Consider the following 17,335-nt stretch of genomic DNA (forward strand, 5'->3'; position numbering starts at 1 on the left):
GAAGAAATATCAAACTTTGATCTCTTGTTGTACAAATAACTATTGTTACAAAATCTTTAGTTTCAGGTAGTACCGATACATTTTAGGAGGAAATTGATCTTTTTGGTATAATTTATTTATTTTCATATAATAGGTTTGCTGTAGGTATATAACCTTTCACTTTACCTCTCTTTGAAGTAAAAATTGTTTTTGCACAAAGAAACCTTAAAAAAAAACGAAATATAATCTACCTAGGTATAGATACAGTTAGCATCAAATAGATAGTGTCGGCTAAATTGGCCAATAATATCGTAACACGCTTTTGTTACCATGGAAATAAGGATTCATCTCGATATATTTGTCTTTTTTACTATTTACTATCTATTTGATGCTGTCTGTACTTTACCTAGAGATATATACTAGAGTCTGTGCGGAAAGAGAAGAGTCGTGAAATGTATGGGGCCCAATACATTCCACGACTCTTCTCTTTCCGCACATACTCTAATTTATGACACGATACGAATGATTTGACAATTGAATTATATGTCAAACTTTAGGGAGGCGTTTACAAATGGCACCTATTTGTAAACACGCGCAATTTGGCAACATTAGCCGTGATTAACGGAAGCTCAGAGGGGTTACCGCGAACCACGTTCGACGTCTTGCCTCCCTGTTACACTTAGGTACGTACGAATTTACAAGTGCGACAGAGATGCAACACGTCGTACGTGGTTCGCGGTAGCCCCTCTGTGACGAGTGGCGGTTAAATCGCACGGCACCAACAGCGCCGCTATAATCTTATGTAGGTACCTGCTATGCTATGCAAACGTAACTATAACAATTTGAATTACAAATTAGTATTGGTTTCTATTTACATTATATCCTATCACTATCAATAGGTATTTAGCTCTAATAGTTTAGGTTATCTACATGCTTAAAACTACTACTTACCTAAAACTAGAGGCTTGGGGTTTGGGCCTCAAGATTACCAAATGCGGGTCGCAAACTACACAACCGCATTTAACATTATAGATTAGTAAGGAATTTAAGTCTTCGTTATTTATTCATTAGACTAGTCTATTTGAAATCAAATTATTAGATAGAAAGTTATAACTCGAACAACTTTAAAATGGATACGTATAAGTAGCGTAGGTAAACGAACGCCAGGAAAGGGGTTGAAATTTTTAAGAAAAAGTAAAGGTATTAAGAAAAATGTATGCGAAATATTAGCTTATAAAGTGCAATATTCATAATGTGCAGAATATAGAAACATTTAATAACATGTCCCGCATCGCAATCATCGCATCCCTTAGCACGGAATTGCAGCTTACGGAGCTTAGTAATGAAGAGGCAGGTTTCAAAGAAAAACGTAAATAGGAATTCTAATATAGAACTCACTGAGATAACAGAACACTCGTCGTTATGTTACAAATAAGTAAATCGTTTGTACTGCTTCAACGCATATGATATACTAAACCTTCGCGATATCAATTTCCAAGTTTTCCAACAAAATATTAGTCTATATAGAACCGAAACCTATTAGCTACGAGATCAGCGAAAGTGTTTTTGGTTGTTCTCTCGCTAACTGAAATCTCGGATAAACCAAATGGAAGTTTTCGTTATCTAAACCCAAACATTCCCTTCAAAAGGCAGCGACTTCAAAGAGATTCTTGTAGCAGTGCGGTGGCACCTTCTGTTTTGTCACTTAAGGTTCAGGCCGTAGGTATATATAGGTATATAACTTTAGAGCGTTTAAACTTTAGCTTATAGTTTTTTAAAGTAAATCTTATCAATAAATGTTATTATTTTATCTTATTATTACTTATCAATTTTATTTTTTATCAATTATCAAATGCTCAGTTAGTTTATTTTAATGTCTAGTCATGGATCTTTATATTATATACCTATTTTTACTGATTTTAGTTTTAAGTTTTGACATTTTAATTGAATTGGACTGCGCATATATTTACAGTGTTTAACCTTAATTTTTAATTTCTATTTTATAGTTTTAAAATTTTAATCTTTTAATAATCAATGAATTTTAATTATTACCTATCAGTTATCAAATGCTATGTTTAATTTAATTTTAATGTCTAGTCATGAATTTTTATGTTATACCTATACCTAATTTTATTTATTTTTAATATTATCTCAAATGTACACATACCTATGGATCGTTGTTGTCTGGAATAAATGATTTATATTTATATATATATAGGTACTTATAACTAGAGGAAATCTTAATAATATTTAGATATAAGCATTGTGTTTGGTTTATTGTAGAAAATCTTAGGCGATGAGCCTTGAGGATAATGCACAAATTTTTATTCACGATTAATTGTATAATTAATTAAGTATTCAATGCTACGGTCGCAGAAATCTTTTTTCTTGCAGTAAATAATAATCAATCAATCTAATCAAACAATTTAGGTAACGTATATTTAAGTGAGTATTTTCGTAAGACATGCGTCTGAAATAATAATTTGTTGGACCAGATTTTACAATAATTCACCAGATAAAACAATTATGATATTACATAATTTACATAATATTACACCTCTTAATAGTAGTTACTACAAGTTATGTTATTTCAATGTCATCGGTAGTAATGAAATAAGTAAACATACTGACACGTTGATTAAATATCACCGTTGAAATATATTAGACAGCAGATACAAGCCAGAGCGCTATGGTCAGTAATATGTTTTTTTGCATTCAAGTTTATCTTTAGCCAGTGAAAAGGCAGAGTAATGCCCGCGCAGGTGCACGAACGGATTACGGCCGCGCGACTAAGCCCCGGAGACACATATTTAACCACAATACTCATACTCACTCAATTAAAGCCTTCATTAATAATGATTACAAAGTACCTACAATGCGATTGGGTACATTCACTGCATATATTAACTGTTTGTTTTGGCTACATGGCAAATCTCTGGTATTGTTAGCAATGTTACCATTGTGCTGAATGTAATACTTAGGTTTTATTGTTTGGCCAACAACCGTGACAGTGGAAGAAGAAGTAAATCCTAAATAAAAGGACGGTAAACAGTGTCAAAGTGGCAGCAAAAAGGGCAACAAAGTAGCATGAAAATATTTTAGTCAGCAGTAGGGAGCTGCTTCACCTGATTGATTGGTATGTTTAGCAGACAAGCCATACAGATAAAGTAGAAAGAGTTAAGAACTGAAAGCCGAAGATCGGTATATCGGTCTGTCTGTTTCATTCTCACGGCTAGACCACCAAAAGTTTTAAATCTAGGAAGATTAAGAATGGATATCCCAGGGGAGAGGATAAGGAAAGATACGCAGACAATTTTATGAATAAAAAGAAGTCGTAACTTGTTTTTTTCACCACTGAAGGATGGGAAAAGGTTGTAACTAAGTACATTATTAACGAACTTTAAAATATATATCATACTTAACGTATTAAAATGTGTATCTGCATCCATCTTAATAATGATTCTTATGTAACATTCCTGTGACTGTTGAAGAACAACGAGCAAATGGCAGAGGGAGCTTTCTCACGCGGGACGGTCCTTGCAAATAGAATTACTTAAGTATGCAAGGCGTGCGGAGACCGGCGGGACACGTTAACGGGGACAGGTCGTACCTTGCCACCACTCCTTACTAAGTAGACTACCTACATCACATTTGGGTTTTGAATTATTGTCTTTACCATTAGTTAACCCTTTTTTGGCATCATGCCTTTTTCGTAGACAATTAATTATTTTTACTCTATTACTTATACCTACGCGCAAGAAATTTTGGAACGCATCAAAATTAATATAGGTATTTATATACAATGTTTTTTTCATCAAAAATACTACAAGAATCATTTAGTTATCAACGTCAATGTACAGTCAGCAAAACTATTAGCTTAGCACCCCTGCATACAAATATGTACACCAAGTTACGCCAAAATATCTTAAAATATTTTTTTATTTCGTAGACCAACAGAACAGGTTGGAAGATTAAGTGGAGCACGTTTTTATTTGAATACTATTGATGCTTACTCTACTTTTATATGTAAATTCCAGTGTGAGAGCAACTTTAAGCACACGCTTTTCTTTAATACATTACGATCATATTTTATAATAAGTATATGGAGCTTAGATAATTATTTAAAACCTCTGCATGCTTCAGTATTTTTAAAGAAAACTAGAAGAAGTACTTACACTGCGCTAGACCATTATCCTAGTCCCTCGGCTATCCTTGAAAGTCAACACGAGATAGTTAGTAGTTTGAGTTATAGAGCCGTTTAGCGTGAGATATTATGCCCATTACACACAACATCAATATTTACTATCACGGCGCGGTGGTGTTGACAGATCCACTGACAAAGTACTCAGCGTTGAGCACCTAACCAATGAGTTGTGAACAATATTGGCGGGTAACATAACCTGTACCTACCTAATGCTTCCTCGTCCTACCTGTCTCTTGAAAGACGGCTTATTCTTCATTCTGAAAAAGTCAATTGCAATTTCTAGGGTTCCGTACCCAAAGGGTAACAACGGGACCCTATTACTAAGACTCCGCTGTCCGTCCGTCCGTCCGTCTGTCACCAGGCTGTATCTCACGAACCGTGATAGCTAGACAGTTGAAATTTTCACAGATGATGTATTTCTGTTGCCGCTATAACAACAAATATTAAAAACAGAATAAAATAAAGATTTAAGTGGAGCTCCCATACAACAAACGTGATTTTTGACCGAAGTTAAGCAACGTCGGGCGGGGTCAGTACTTGGATGGGTGACCGTTTTTTTGCTTGTTTTGCTGTATTTTTTGTTGATGGTGCGGAACCCTCCGTGCGCGAGTCCGACTCGCACTTGGCCGGTTTTTTTTTAAATATAATTAATAAAAAGCATGGTACCCGCACTTGGTCTTGTACACCAACTTGAAGACTATAGAGATGTCACTCGGTTGAAACAACGCTTTTAACAACAAAAAACACGTTTTTGCTTACATTTAAATGACTTAATTCCATGTAGATGCGATTTTAAAACCATAATACATATATACGCGGTCCCGTATAATTAAATAACAATGTGAAAAAATTGTGAAGTTTAAACAATATTTCTACAATGTATTGTTTTCTGTGTGCTGTGGCCATTCAAGGTAATGTATAGTAGTCGGAATTGTCGGAAAGACATCAATCACGACGGTGCGGTTAAACAGAAAACTTTTATAGTTCAACTTAAGCGGACTGTCTCTTTGTATTCATGCATTTTTAAGACTACAGAATACAAGCCAGTACGAGTAGTTCATAAATATTCTTGAGTGATCAACATCGAATCCAAAATAAAGGTAAATATGACTGATCCACGTCTTTAATATGTATGTAAATTTATTACGCGATTTAAAACGTTCTCACAAATTTGGACTTTAAAGGGACTGAAATTACGCGTCAAGCTTAGCGACGTTGATGATTAAAATCCAGAACAACAGAATAAACCTTTTGGCAAGCGGTTCTCGTAAGATACGAACGGTTGCATAACTAAGGTTCCGTTACACATTAACTAATCTTAAATTTAGACTTTTCATGGTTTCAAAACGTGGATTAGACCTCTACTCCATGCTTTGTGAGAGTTCCCTGGTTTGTTTATTGAATATAAGTTTATTATATTTCTGCTTGGAAATCTCTGTAACAGGTTGCCTGGCGCCATGACGGCGCTTCAATAAGCAGCCACAGCTGGGGCACTGTCCATGGGGTGGGTGAACTGCCAATACTTTCACTGGGACCATTGCCCTTTTGTGCTTTTGTTTGCCTGCCAAATGTTTACGGCGTCTTGCGGATAGGCGATAGGGATCTGTAGGACGGTTATTGCAAAAATACAATTTATTTAGGTACTGAGTAAATACCATTGAGGATAAATGTATACAGGGTGACATTTGAATCGTGATCAGTACTAAGACTCCGCTGTCCGTCCGTCCGTCCGTCTGTCACCAGGCTGTATCTCACGAACCGTGATAGCTAGACAGTTGAAATTTTCACAGATGATGTATTTCTGTTGCCGCTATAACAACAAATATTAAAAACAGAATAAAATAAAGATTTAAGTGGAGCTCCCATACAACAAACGTGATTTTTGACCGAAGTTAAGCAACGTCGGGCGGGGTCAGTACTTGGATGGGTGACCGTTTTTTTGCTTGTTTTGCTGTATTTTTTGTTGATGGTGCGGAACCCTCCGTGCGCGAGTCCGACTCGCACTTGGCCGGTTTTTTTTTAAATATAATTAATAAAAAGCATGGTACCCGCACTTGGTCTTGTACACCAACTTGAAGACTATAGAGATGTCACTCGGTTGAAACAACGCTTTTAACAACAAAAAACACGTTTTTGCTTACATTTAAATGACTTAATTCCATGTAGATGCGATTTTAAAACCATAATACATATATACGCGGTCCCGTATAATTAAATAACAATGTGAAAAAATTGTGAAGTTTAAACAATATTTCTACAATGTATTGTTTTCTGTGTGCTGTGGCCATTCAAGGTAATGTATAGTAGTCGGAATTGTCGGAAAGACATCAATCACGACGGTGCGGTTAAACAGAAAACTTTTATAGTTCAACTTAAGCGGACTGTCTCTTTGTATTCATGCATTTTTAAGACTACAGAATACAAGCCAGTACGAGTAGTTCATAAATATTCTTGAGTGATCAACATCGAATCCAAAATAAAGGTAAATATGACTGATCCACGTCTTTAATATGTATGTAAATTTATTACGCGATTTAAAACGTTCTCACAAATTTGGACTTTAAAGGGACTGAAATTACGCGTCAAGCTTAGCGACGTTGATGATTAAAATCCAGAACAACAGAATAAACCTTTTGGCAAGCGGTTCTCGTAAGATACGAACGGTTGCATAACTAAGGTTCCGTTACACATTAACTAATCTTAAATTTAGACTTTTCATGGTTTCAAAACGTGGATTAGACCTCTACTCCATGCTTTGTGAGAGTTCCCTGGTTTGTTTATTGAATATAAGTTTATTATATTTCTGCTTGGAAATCTCTGTAACAGGTTGCCTGGCGCCATGACGGCGCTTCAATAAGCAGCCACAGCTGGGGCACTGTCCATGGGGTGGGTGAACTGCCAATACTTTCACTGGGACCATTGCCCTTTTGTGCTTTTGTTTGCCTGCCAAATGTTTACGGCGTCTTGCGGATAGGCGATAGGGATCTGTAGGACGGTTATTGCAAAAATACAATTTATTTAGGTACTGAGTAAATACCATTGAGGATAAATGTATACAGGGTGACATTTGAATCGTGATCAGTAATATGTTTTTCTAACTCCATAAACAACGAGCAATTTAATGCTCTACCCTACTCTTACTAAAATCAGACAAGATTTTTTTTTGTTTATTTTTTGTCATTTAGTTTTACTTTTATAAGTGGATTTAGGATATTACAACGACTTATTAAGATATTTAAATTAGTAAATTGAATCGCCTCTTTGAATTGGAACTGTCATTGACATCAATTTTGTAATTTATCCCAGTTAGAAATAAAATTTACTTTATTTTTCATTTGAAATATCTTACAAAGCTGTTTAAATACCACATTGCCACTTGTGAAAGTAAGATAAATGACAAAAAAAAAAACAAAAAAAAAATCTTGTCTGATTTTAGTAAGAGTAGGGGCATTAAATTGCTCGTTGTTTATGGAGATAGGAAACCATATTACTGATCAGTGATCACGACTCAAATGTCACCCAGTTAGCAAAGCTATTAGCTTAGAACCCCTGCTAAGCTAATAGTTCAAATAGTTGTGCTCACTGTACCTCTATACATATATCCCAAGGACGGTATAGAAAATCGAGTCTAGATTATTTATGACAGCACATATTTGTGCCACTTTGATGGGCACTTGTTATATTATTTACGTTAATTTGTGTTTGTCGATTGAATTGTCATAGGTAATTTATAATGTACAATATAGACATGTCGATAATAATTTAGAAATAAAACATAAACATTGTGTGAACGAAACATTAGTCAACCGTTTTAGTTTCTGAGATTAGTTTCAAAGATTACAAAGACAGGTATTAAACGGTTATTCAGTAAGTACCTAATTAAGTATGCGGGTGACAGTTTTAAGGTAATTATAGCTAGAATTGGTAATGACCAATTTAACTAGTAGTTAAGTTAATAAGATAATAAGCAATCGTGTCAAATTATAGTGGTCAAGCTGTATTTGTCTAGGGTTCCTCCCGCATGAGGGTCTGACACTTCTGTTTATTGAATACCATTATTATGATGTAACGTTTTCGGATGTCATCAAACGTGTTTAACAGTAGGTACCTAGTCAAGTTAGTTAAATATAAGGTATTTTTAATATACTCTTAGCAGAAACCTATACCTGGTTATAATTTTTTTTTTAGTTGTGGCGTAGTAATAAATAAATAGTAAATACTTACTAAATGTAAGCGCTTTTAAGGGGAACTAATGTAGGTGAGAGTAGGGAGTATTGTCCAACTACAAATACGAGTATACCTTAAATCAAAATGCGACAGTACAGAAAAACATTGGCATTTTGATTGCTCATCTGACATACAAACATCTCATTGTATTATTGTAATTGTAGATAGCCTTCAGAAAATCAGCCCCTACTTGAATATGAATAAGTCGGGCTCTTTCCGAGTAAGATAACTAGGAGTAAACAATGCATTGTCTACCCGCCAGCGGAGATTGCGAACGGCGATAGTTTTCCCCCTAGAACAAAAAGTTGCCCACAACAGTCAAACCTCGGGTACTTACGACATTGTCTTATACATAGGTACATGAGCAAAACATGGCGAGCCCTTCTAATTAGGGAGCGCAATAGCGCCGCAGCCTGTCCTGCATGCGATTACACCAGGAAAACCACAAATGGTACCTATGGGATTTGAAACAATAGCTGCTGCAATAATACACCGCCTCTGGCAACGACAGTTTTTGGCATAGTGGAATTGGATCGGGCACCGTTTTCCGCGTGAATATAAAACGTACAGAGCAGTGATTGACAAATTGAATTAAGCAGAACTAATGAAAGATTCTAGAGCCTTTTTAAAGTAAGCCTATGATTTAACATATTTAGTTGGTCACATTAACTAGAACACTCTAAAATGTCCGGCAATATAATTAAGATCAGATTTCAAAAGTTCAAATACACTTCCACCTTATCATACAATCATTCATTCGAACACTTAAAGAATTTATTAATTATACTTCTGATTTGAGTCGCTTCATGTAATTGTCACGATCGACTACTTAGTACACATAATTACTCTGTAAGTATAAAAAAAACAGAACTCGATTAAACTTAGTTTTGGGAATAAATATAGGTATAATACGAGTAAATAGTTTTAATGGAAAATGTCGTGCTTAATCGAACGTTGAGTGCATAAGCGCGTTTAAAGTTGGCTTGGTGAAAATTCTGAACTTGTTTAGACCATTGGAAAGCTCCCAAACTCCGGGTTTTATAAAATATAGAGTAGGAAGTTCACAAGAGCCTAATCCCTTAACTTCCTTTTACACTTAACTTAACCAACAGAAAATCTAATAATAAACCTCCTCCCTTTGAAGTAACCTTATTGACTTGTCCGAGGGTTAGGCGGCTCTAAACCGAGCTGCCGTGGACCTCGCGAATAATGTTTTTATTGTTTTTAAAGCAGGTTGAGGGACACTCGCAAATCGCCATAAAATTGTAAGAGCGTACTTTTGTAAAACGAATTTGTAAAATTTATAGCGATCTCAAACCCCAAAAAGTACACTGATTAATGGCAAAATACACGGCACCAGAATGTTCTTTTGGGTAGCAGCTTTTTTTCTGCGGACTTGTAGGACTGGTAGGTACTTTCAGGGTGTAGCAGATGGCAATGGGACAATCATGCTTTTCGGGTCCCAGATTTTCTTACAAGTTTATTTTTAATGATTCTTTAAGGTTATGATCCACTTTCTTTGCATATATTTTTTTTTACAAAATGTTGTAAGTTTCCTTGAACTCGTATTTACATAAGGAGATGGTCAATTAAAAAAAATATGGCAACAAACTTAGGAGTTATTTTAAATTCCTAATTATTTATCAGTGGTGTGTGTTACGAGACTTACGAGTAATAAAGCATGTATATTGCCTGTTGTGTACTTATAACTTAGAAGAACAAAACTCAACAACATACAGTTATATAATAAATAAATAAATATTATAGGACATTATTACACAAATTGACTAAGCCCCACGGTAAGCTCAAGAAAGCTTGTGTTGTGGGTACTCAGACAACGATATATATATAATATACAAATACTTAAATACATAGAAAACAACCATGACTCAGGAACAAATATCTGTGCACATCACACAAATAAATGCCCTTACTGGGATTCGAACCCAGGACCGCGCGGAATTAATTTAAATAATTAAATTAATTTTCTGGTTGCATGACGTCAGATTACATACCGCTAGAAATAATGATAAAAAATGGCCAAATAGTAGGTATGTTGTGTATTATAACTACGAACAACATTTCCCTATGCAAACCAGAATCAAGTTACCATTTCTCACGCCGCGCCGCCGCAGGTGACACATCAACAAGCGATGTTTGTGCAAGTCACGAGTCACTTTGATAAAGCAGAGGTGCAGGACAGGGCGGACATTAAACAAACAGGGAGCACCTTAATGCAAGTTACGTATGGAATGACATTTAATGCACTGAAAGCGTAGTGAGTCATGGGCGTACATTATGAATGGTGTAGACAGATATAGACTGCAGTTAGCCGCGCGGAATACGCAGCTAAGCATATAAATTATATCAATCCGTGAAGACGCGCCCGACTGCATGTTAGCACCGAATGACAAGAAGTGGGAAGAGTCTTTGTGGGGTTACACATACACATTTGTATTTTAATTAAATCTTTAATAGTTATTTGGACAGAACAGCGAAATCGAAATACATTTCCATTAAATGTGTGAATGATTTTATATAGACTGACTGTTTGAATGTAATACATATATAAATAATGTCTAAGTACTTACACAAGTTTCTCAGATTCACTAAATAACTTTATTAAAAATTCAGTTAACATGGTGTAAACTATGTGTGATAATTTTTTTAAGAAGCGAATGTAACATTATAATGAGCAACGTGAAAACAGGCAGGTTCACAAATTAACTTTTAAAGTAAAATCCTTATTTTTGCGCTGAAACGAATAAACGAACAAAGTAATAAACGAATACAGCAAGCAGGTATGCGATAAAGGCACTAACTCCCCAAGTAACACACAAGCAGGATAATAGAGTAAAATTATCATCTTATTCATATTAAGATTACATACATTTTGTGTATAAGCGGTGGAAATTACTAAATTCGGAATAAAAAAATATGTGGGCCTATATACCAATTTATGCTGAATAAATTTTGTATAGTATCGGTTTTGCGTATTAAAGCTGAATAATACTTATTTCTTACACGGTTAATCAGACATTATTCAGCTTAAAGCATTTGTGGTTACTAAAAGCTGCATAATAGCAGCATTAGCAGCAATAAGCTGTGTATATTCTGTGTTGTGATATATTAAGCAGACAATATTAAGAAAAATGTGATAGTGGCTACTAAATGCTGAAAAGAAGCGTCGGTGGAGACTTTTAACTGTATAAAAGCGGTTGTAGTTTCTGTTTTAAAGCTAGTTTTTGAATAAAGGTTGACGCTATTACTGGAAGCTGTAATGAAATCCACTTCTTATTTGTTATTCAGTAGCTGCATATATGGTTTAAATGTGGCACTTATAGACATAACGTCTGAATAATAAATACTAGAACAACACTTATACTTAAGTTATAGCGATTTTAGTATACATGTACTATCTTTTCTCGCTAAAAGCTGCAAAATGAATGCAATGAGAAGCGCTATTCAAACTACTGCTTAGTATCAACAAGTGCGCGGTGGAGAGGGTTCCGTAGCTTTATACACAGTGCTACTTGAGCCTGATTGCCTTGAGCTTGAGCTTGTTTTTTTTTTAATTTAGAACGCATCTTGCGTATTTATTCTTTAATCCGATAATTATTTAAAAAAATCGGGGTTTAATTTTCTTAACAGTTCTCTTCGATTAGTAATTTTACACAAGATACTTTGTCGTTTTAGTGACGTAGAATAATTGCTAGCTACCATAGTAAAAACTGCTAACTGACCAATGTTTCTCATCAAACTAGTGAGGATCGATGTGGTTTTTACTATTTGTGTATAGAACCCTAATAGGCTTTAAGATTGAGAAAACAATTACTATTATACTGATGTTATTCAAAACTTGTTGTTCTAAAACCATTATTATCTAAAATGTAGCTTAGTAACGCGACTAATGTGAATGCTTATTCAGAAATTTAGTACAATAATAGCTGTGGCAGCAGCTTATATTCAGCACAGTCGGACGCCATTACGGTTGCTCATATTCTAACCTCTACAATTAAATAGGAATTCAAAATGAACTGAAAAACCCATTTATATTCATTTATAAAACTAGTTTTATTGTAGCATAACTTGTTAAAGTACATTTTCTATCACTAAAACATCTACACACCGCAAAAAAATTATTAATTTAAAAGTGGACTAGTAAAATTTCTATATTTACTTTTTAAACAGTGCATCATTTACGCGGCGCTTTAAATTTTTAAATAAAATGTATATATATATTTACAGTAAAGTCGCATGCGCAATTAAATTGAAGTTATGTAAACATCAAATCAATATCAATATGTCCTCTTTATTTTGTATTCACTTCAGAAACTACACTTTGACACGAGTTCACAAATTAAAATGGAAGACAAATCATTGATTAAACACACATTTTCTGTATTTTAGTGCTTATATCTGAATATATTTTCTGTAAAAATGCACTTTTGAACCAAAAGTTGAATAACGTGTGAATAACTGATTCATTGTGTACAAAGCTGGATAACTTTGGTTTAAAAGCGGAATAGAAGCTTTCTACAGCCTCTATACAAGTGTTATTCAGCTGATTCACCACTATGCACACATTATACAGTTATTACATTGCTGTTATTCAGTTGTAAGCGGTTTAATTTGTGCCCAAATCTTCTGTATAATGTCTGTAACAGCGCTGTTGCAGACATTATGCAGCTACCTTATTCAGTAAGCTGAATAAGGCCATGCCGTACTGTAAGCAGTACGGCATGCTCTATTATTCAAACAATATTCAGCTGCCTTGTGTTACTTGGGTCGTTTTTGGATGTACAAACAACATTTTCGTTAGAAATCTCAATTCTTTGATTCTTGATTTTTGAATTACTTTCGTTTTTAAATTGCTTTATTTTTTAATTTATATATTGAGTTTGTATTCAAATTCAGCACAGTCCATTTAAGCTATTTAAAAATGTATTCATATTCATGTTCATATTACAATATTGATTAATTCGCGATTTCACTGGAATCACATTTGGAATCCTCAAAGTTGTAGTGCGAGTGGCTCAGTTCTCGTCGGTCGGCGGTTACAGTTGCGCTGCTGATCTCACTTCAATTTACTTGAGAACTTCGGTTCCAGCCATTATAGGCACCAAATGGGGTTTAATGAAAGCTTTAGTTTGAATCAGACATATTGCAATAATTAGCGGCGGCGGTTTGTGGTTGTGGCTCTTTTCAATAAATCGGTAGCATAAAATTGTTGTCCGTAACAAAATTACTGCGACTATCTCCGCTTATTTAGTCCAAATTTACGATAATTGTGTTTTGTATTCAATTGTAATGCGTAACTGTGTTAAAACCAATGAGGTATTAACTGGGTAAGATCAAAAGGTTTGTTAGTAAATCAATGCAGCTCTCGAAATGGTACTAATAATACCCAAAACTTCACCTAAAGCCGTTTTGTTGTCGTTCATTAAACGATAAAATCAAAACGACCCCCCGATAACAACGTGTGAAATTGTTTATTTCCACTCGCATTTAAGCGCTCCATTGTCACCAAATTCAAATGTAAAGAATTACATTGTGACACCCTAATCTTGATCCGAAATCGTTCACAAAGCGCTGTTATAAGTGAGTGTTAATCAGATTTAATATATTGTGTTTGCGCGGCAGGAGACGTGTATGACATTTTTTGGAATCAAATGCCCGCCCGTGGGGGGTAGAGTGAATTGCTTTAACGACGCTATCTTGGCTATTGTCAAATTAATGGTCTCGGCGATACTGTAGACGCCGGAGTCGTAGAACATCACTTACCTTTTATTGGTACAGTTACTAAATTGCTTTGTGGAGATTTATATCTAGCTTCTGTCCGCGACTTTGTCTTAGTGGAATGACGAATTCCGTGATAAAAACTAGGTATGCTATAACCTTCCCCGGGACTCGAACTATCTCAGACTAAATTTCAACTAGGTGAACAGACAGACAGTTACTTTCGCATTTATAATATAAGTAGAGATTACATATTTGTAATCTAATTTACTAAATTCTGTCGAGATGTAGGACTTTAAATGGGAAAACGTGGTAACGTGAACTCATTTAACTCCGTCACTAGCTCACATCTGGAAACTTTCCTAGATGCAAGTTAGATGGGACTTTATAATTTGCATGTACCTATTTATGAATTGCAGAGAAGAAATTGCCAAGCTAGAGCAAAAAACACATTTTTATGTTAGTGTTATGCTTTGTTTAATTTACATAAATATACATATAATATAAATCCTAATAATTGATAATCTTTATTATAAAACGTCTGAGATAAAAAAATAGTTTATTTTCTACAATATTTAATATAATAATTGAGGAGAAAATATCAATAATCGGAAAGTTTGAACATTAGCTAATTACCTACCGAAATGAACCTATTATGACCCAAGTAATTCTTCCACTCCTTCTCATTCTTAACTCATGATGTTCCAATCATAAATGGAAAAGTAAAAATATGTCTGCTACCTTTTCACGGCTAAATTACTAATAAAAACTGGCCAAGTTAGTGTCGGACCACACATCATGGAGAGTTCATACAATAGAAAAAGCCATACAAGCAAAATAGCGTATGTTCGCGCCTTTTAAGCCGTTTTAATATAAAATAAAATAAAGATTTTCTAGAAAAAACACATTATCCGAAAATTCAAAATAATTGTCGTGGAAAGTATTGTCTGAATAAAATATTTTTTACCTCTGGTTAAAAAAGGTAGAGGGAGGGGGGAGCACAATATTTTAACTAACTTCTTAACTATGGAGCGGCTCATTTTACTATTTTACTTATATGGTTCAAATTCAAGGAAAAGCTCATTCGGAGATAATATAGAAGAACTTAGATTTCAGAGGTCTCAGATTTCATTGTATATTTAGAAGAAGCTGTAATAAGTAAACAATCCTCATCAGAATAATCCCAATTTACCGTAAACACAAGTCTAAAATGTTGACAACGACTTTATCCATTTACGGCATTAACTCCGCTAATGGTGAAAGAAAAGTAATTTAACAAATTCATGTTTAGAAATAAATGTATTGCGAATACAGGGGGATTATCTACTCAGATAAGGAGGGCGTAACGAATTCTGTTCGGGCTTCACTAAATCTGTGTCAAAGGATAATACAACAATGAAAATTGGACTTCAAATATTGCTTTAGCCGAAAGCTACGAATTCTTTTATGATGAAACATTCCTTTCACTGGCAAAGATAATATCATTTAGTCAAACTCAAACGTAATGAAATTCTGACTGTGCTGAAAAACAAGTATTGTTTTTTATAGAATTAACTATGTAAGTAATATCTGTTGGGTTTTCATGGGTACAGAAATGCACGGACAGAATATCATTATATATATGATGGTTGCACTTTTATCGTAAATCGTAATTTTTAGAAAGGGGCGGCCATGATGACAGACAAAGTTAAAGAAGAGTCGATAGTAATTTGATTAGTTTCCGTACAAAAAATAATAAAATGGAAGAACTGTAGTAGGTAAGTAAGGTGCCTAAGAAATAAGTTATATTTTATATGTGTTTATAAAAATTGGTCCAGCATTTGCTTTAACTGCCGAGGACAAAATAACAAAGAATATTTCACGTTTTTTAAATAGATGACTTATTAAATTATTTTTGACTACATATATACATTACAAACTGAAATAAATGTCATATACGAAGAAAAATGACCAAGACTTCCAGAGACCAAGGCTCGAATCGAAACAGCGTCCCTCTGCTATCGCACCTGCCGCTATGTAATTTCAGTTCACAATAACTTCTCATGAATTACATCTTTATAATAAAGTACCTACAGTCTGTCGCACCAATAATGACTTCATAAAGCTAAGAGATAATAACCGTGAAAGGTTTTCCGGTATTGAGATAAACAATATTTTCTCATTAAGGTTTGACATTTGCCAAATTTATTACGCAGATTATTAAAATACAAATTGCAAATTGTTGTTGGATTTATCCAACAACGTTCACAATAATTTGCCGTCATCCGCCGACATCAGATAACGATATCAGCATACTGCACAGCTATAAATACATTAGTTTCAATTGAAATGAGGAATTCAAATGTATTGCCATACATGTATATAGGTACCCTGATTTATTTCGTTAACTTTATAACTATCATAAACTCACAATGGCTAATTTTTCGACACTGACTGAAGGAGAGCGTTCGAAAAACTCAATAATGTTTTGCCAACGAACGTGATATAGTAAGTTTCTTGTTTTGGTTAATATCTAAAAAGTCCACAATGAATGCCTCTGACGTATCTTAAACCCAGAAGTAAAGTGTCTTATTCAAATTCAACCACGCCCTAATTGTGAAATCACAAAGGAATGTTACAAGCACGTCTTTTGTTTCAGAAAAGTTGTTAATTTGATTAAAATTTATTACGAAAACGGAATAAGGGATGAATACAAAGGTGCCTTTAATGCCAATATTTCTCCCTTTTATTGGGCAATTTCCTCAGAAGCAGAGAAGTATCTAAGTTTCACGGGTGAAAATTTCTGAGATGTCAAACTTGAAGATTAAAATACGAACATTAAAGCACTGAGGTAATGATTTGTGACATTTTGTGATAACAAGGTGATTATTAGCCCTGATAATGTATTCATATCTACAGACCAAAAAGTTTTAGGTAAGTAAGCAATCCTTGATTGACCTGTAAAATTATCGATGACAGAATTGACTTGTTGAATTAGCTGCCTAGAATTAGCATGGTACCTTCTTACATATTTTTCTTTAAAAAAAACTTTAAAAACAGCAACAGAATGGCAAAAATAATAAGAAATTTTACTTTTCTCATTTTAATACCCTAATAATTCTCAAGAAGGGAATCCTAGTTAGAGCCCAGTAAATTAATGAGAGGGAAAGTAGAGGGAAATGTTCCAGTTTGTTAAGCTCATTTGTC

General features: G+C 34.4%; 2 protein-coding genes across 3 annotated transcripts in view; one reads left to right on the forward strand and one right to left on the reverse strand.

Annotated features, from left to right (window-relative positions):
• LOC134649550 (fasciclin-1) overlaps nt 1–17,335 on the reverse strand; it is an 85,000-nt gene that overhangs the window by 30,282 nt on the left and 37,383 nt on the right. The gene's annotated exons all lie outside the window — the stretch shown is intronic.
• LOC134649610 (thioredoxin domain-containing protein) overlaps nt 1–17,335 on the forward strand; it is a 270,242-nt gene that overhangs the window by 9,329 nt on the left and 243,578 nt on the right. The window lies entirely within an intron of this gene.

Source organism: Cydia amplana, chromosome 7, assembly GCF_948474715.1.
Source record: "Cydia amplana chromosome 7, ilCydAmpl1.1, whole genome shotgun sequence".
In the NCBI taxonomy this organism is placed as follows: domain Eukaryota; kingdom Metazoa; phylum Arthropoda; class Insecta; order Lepidoptera; family Tortricidae; genus Cydia; species Cydia amplana.